Genomic DNA, 4,459 nt, shown 5'->3' with positions numbered 1-4,459 from the left:
AAATGGTATACCACATAAAAAGTGGATGCCTCCAAAAGTATATTTCCCCAAATTCACCATCTTCCCAGAATCAGTCCTATACCAATAACATGGTCAGACACCCACGTGCTATCTTTCTCTGGCCTAATGTGTATTCTAGAAAAAGCAGACAGTACTGGAGGGCAATCAAGCACCTTTCCCTGGAATACACCATTTATCATTACTTTGATGAAGTGGGTCTCTCCCTCCATCTCCACTACCTAAGACTGCCCCACTTCCACCAGTCTCACTGCAGCCAAAGGGATCTCGTTAAATTTCAGATAAGATTATTTCATGCTTTGCTCTTCAAGTAAAGTCCACAAGTCCCTAAGTGAGCCTGCGAGGCTCTCCGTGACCTGGTTTCTCTTGGATTCAGCAGCTGCATCTCACACTAAGCCTCTCACTCACCAGGCTGCAGGCACTCTGGTTCCTCAGTTCCTCAAGGCATCCTTGCATTCGCAACTCCTTCCGTCTGCAGTGGTGACCCCATCCTATGACTGTGACATACTTACTCTTTAAGCCTCAGCTTAAAGGTCAGCTCCTCAGGGGAGGCTTACCTGATCTCACCAAACTGGGTCAGAACCCTACCATACAGGGTAACAGTGTCCTGTGATGCTTCCTCTCTTCCCCTTTCCAAAATCACATTAAAAAATTAATTAACTGGGTTCAGTTCAGTTCAGTCGCTCAGTCTCAGTTCAGTCGCTCAGTCATGTCTGACTCTGTGTGACCCCATGAACCGCAGCACGCAAGGCCTCCCTGTCCATCACCAACTCTGGAGTTCACTCAAACTCGTGTCCCTTGAGTCGTGATGTCAACCAGCATCGCATCCTCTGTCGTCCCCTTCTCCTCCCACCCTCAGTCTTTCCCAGAATCAGGGTTTTTTCCAGTGAGTCAACTCTTCGCATCAGGTGGCCAAAGTATTGGAGTTTCAGCTTCAGCATCAGTCCTTGCAATAAATGTTCAGAATTGATCGCCTTTAGGATGGACTGGTTGGATCTCCTTGTTGTCCAAGGGACTCTCAAGAGTCTTCTCCAACACCACAGTTCAAAAGCATCAATTTTTTGGCTCTCAGCTTTCTTCACAGTCCAACTCTCACATCCACACGTGACTACTGAAAAACCATAGCCTTGACTAGATGGACCTTTGTTGGCAAAGTAATGTCTCTGCTTTTGAATATGCTGTCTAGGTTGGTCATAACTTTTCTTCCAAGAAGCAAGTGTCTTTTAATTTCATGGCTGCAGTCACCATCTGCAGTGATTTTGGAGCCCAAAAAAATAAAGTTCTCACTGTTTCAATTTTTTCCCCATCTATTTGCCATGAAGTGATGGGACCAGATGCCATAGTCTTAGTTTTCTGAATGTTGAGCTTTAAGCCAACTTTTTCAACTGTGTAGTGGTTCAATATCTATACCCCCCATTCTAATCTCCATGAAGGAAAAACAGTGTCTATCTTATTTACTATTATATTCCTGAACTTAGTGTTATTTCTGATATGTAGTTGATAATCTATAAATATTTGCTGAATTGATGAATCAGATTGTGGAATCCCCATGGAGACATTTCCCAAGTAATATTTCTAGTGGACGTGAAGGTCATTAAAAGGTGGCGGTCAGATTCATAGTCATCTGTCTGCAGATACTAAAGTAAATGTCCTATAAGAGATGGAAGTGCTGGTTTTCATTACTGGAGGACAGAAAATAGCTTGAGTGAACTGAGCCAGATGGTCCATGAACAATGCTTCAGAAATCAAACAGGGATCCTGACCTTTGGTGATCAAGAAATATTTCAAAAGTTACCCATCAGGCTCAGTTCAGCTTCACACTAAGACTGAACTGTCTTCAATAATTACTGCAAGTCATTACACCTTTCTCTGATTCTGCAGTGTCTTGGCCCTCCTCAGTGTCTCAGGAAACAAACTAACTTGAACGTTTTCCAGCTCACATCTTTTTCCCCCTTTCTTTCCTCTCTTTTTCTTCCCCTTGACTCTTTCATGACAAATACCTAAATTATACATGACTGAATGTTGAGGAAAGTTTCTTTGGTAACGTTGATTTCCACCCCACTACCGACAACCAAGGAAGATGACTATCCTCACTATGTGAGCAATAAGCTGCTGTATTGTAAGTATTCAAGGTCCAAATGTTAGCTTGGTGGGAAAAAAGAAATTGTGTAGCTGAGAAAACAATCAGCAATATTCAAGATGGTTCAGAAAAATAAATTTCACATTTTATAGCATCTTATCACTTATAAAGTCCTTCAGCATTCAATTTCTCTTGAGACTGGCTTTAATCATAGCTAGGTAATTTTTACTGGTGTGATAACTGAGGCAGAGAATTTCTGGCTCAAGGTCACAGAGTTAATAGAGCAATTACTGGAACTTAAATCTACATTTTTTCTTTTTGCCTCCGTATGGCTTTGTAATTATCAGGTCTGGTTTCTCTATTACAAAGACAAGCTGAAAGCCCAAAGGATTATCTGCAGGAGCTTCTGAATCAATGGAGCGCAAGTCTTACTCTACTGGGGAAACCTTCATCCTGCTGAGAGCTCTCTTCAGAGGCTCCTTCACTTCCTTGTTCCTCAGGCTGTAGATCACTGGGTTCAGCATCGGGATGACCACAGTGTAAAATACTGACACAACCTTGTCCTCCCCGAGAGATTTTCCCATGTTACCTTTCAGGTATATGAATATGAGCGTCCCAAAAAACAGCGCCACTGCAGTTATGTGAGAAGCGCAGGTGGAGAAGGTCTTGGCTTTGCCACCCGCTGAACGGATCTTCAGAATGGCCCGAATGATGGACAGGTAGGATATGAGAATCACTGACACGCTGGTCGCAATGACCAAGAAAGCTAAAAGGTAGATCACGCGTTCTCGTGGCCTGGTCTCACTACAGGCAAGCTTCAGCAGAGGTGGGAGGTCACCGAAGAAGAAATCCACGTGGTTCGACTTGCAGAAGGAGATGGAGAAGGCGCACCCGGTGCGGACCACGGAATTGACGGCGGCGCCACCAGCCCCAGGCGCGTCCGGGGCGTCATGGCCGAGGCGTAGAGCAGAGGGTTACACACGGCCACGTAGCGGTCATAGGCCATCACGGCCAGAAGGAAGCACTCAGTGCTGGCCCAGAGGGTGAAGGAGAACTGGGTGGCGCAGCGCTCGAAGCCGATGGTCCTCTTTTCGGTCCGCAAGGCCGCCAGCAGCTGCGGGACAATCACGGAGGAGTAGCAAACGTCCAGGACGGAGAGGTGGCTGAGAAAGAAGTACATGGGCGTCCGGAGGCGAGGGTCACTCTGAATCAGCGCCATCACGCCCAGGTTGCCTCGCAGGGTGACGAGATAGAGAAGCAGAAACACGAAGAAGAGACCCGTCTGCAGCTCGGCCGACAGCCGGAACCCCAGCAGAACGAATCTGTTACCACCGTGCCATTCTCTGCCATGAGTCCTAGGCTGCCCACTGAAATCGAAAAATAAAACCTCATTAAAGATACATTAAGATGAACACGACCTGACCACTTTCAGCAAATCACTTTCGGGTTTTGAGTAATGTCATTCATTTTTGGCCGTGCTGGGTCTTGGTTGCTGCGAGCGGGCTTCCCTGGGTGCGGCCAGCTGGGCCGCCCCCTGGTTCCGGCGCGCGGACTTCCCGCCGCAGAGGCTTCTCTCGTGGAGCACCAGCTCCATGGCGCGCAGGCTCAGCAGTTGCCGCTGCCAGGCTCTCGCGGGCAGGCTCAACAGTTGTGGCGCGTGGGCTCAGTTGCTCTGTGGCGTGTGGGGCCTTCCCAGATCAGGGGTCAAACCCGTGTCTCCTGCGTTGGCAGGCGGAGTCTTCACCACTGAGCCGCCAGGGAAGTCCTCACTTTACAGTTTCTACAAACATTTTTTCACTGGATCCTGCAGAGAGCCTTGCAAGCACATATTTGCTCATCCTGCTTTTCGCGAGAAGAATACGAGGGTCAAAGCGGTAAAATGACTAGCTCGTGATTTCCTAGTAAAGAGGCGAAACCAGAGCGAGAACGCAGCTCCATAGGCGGTTCCTCACTTCTTGCAGGTTCCGAACTGGAAACAGTCATCGGCTTCACTGAAGAGTGAGGAGAAACCCTGGTGGCATAGCACTAAGGACATGACCTTTGAAATCAGACCGTGGTTCCCATCTCTTGAGACCTTGGCCAAGTTAATTCAACTTCCTCAACCTTAGCATCCTTGTTGGTTGGGTGAGAATGTCAGTGCTAAAGCCATGATATTACCGTGAAGGACATAACTCTATCTAACACTTGGTCTGACTCACCCGCTTGGAATTATTTTCTCTAAATTCTGCAACAACGTAACATGCTTCTAGGTTCACGTATATTCTGGAATCTTATCTCCAAGCCCACAGCCCCTTGGAGTTCTAATATCAACTCCATCTTTCTGCATGGCTATTTTATGCACATATGAACCCAATCGAGCTG

At 47.2% G+C, this 4,459-nt stretch overlaps 1 pseudogene; it reads right to left on the bottom strand.

The window, feature by feature from the left end:
* Positions 1-2,526: 2,526 nt before the first annotated feature.
* Positions 2,527-3,448, bottom strand: LOC138092295 (olfactory receptor 9I1-like; annotated as a pseudogene).
* Between the last annotated feature and the right edge of the window lie 1,011 nt (positions 3,449-4,459).

Source organism: Capricornis sumatraensis, chromosome 16, assembly GCF_032405125.1.
Source record: "Capricornis sumatraensis isolate serow.1 chromosome 16, serow.2, whole genome shotgun sequence".
NCBI classification, from domain to species: Eukaryota; Metazoa; Chordata; class Mammalia; order Artiodactyla; family Bovidae; genus Capricornis; species Capricornis sumatraensis.
This window is presented reverse-complemented; position numbering and strand designations above follow the sequence as displayed.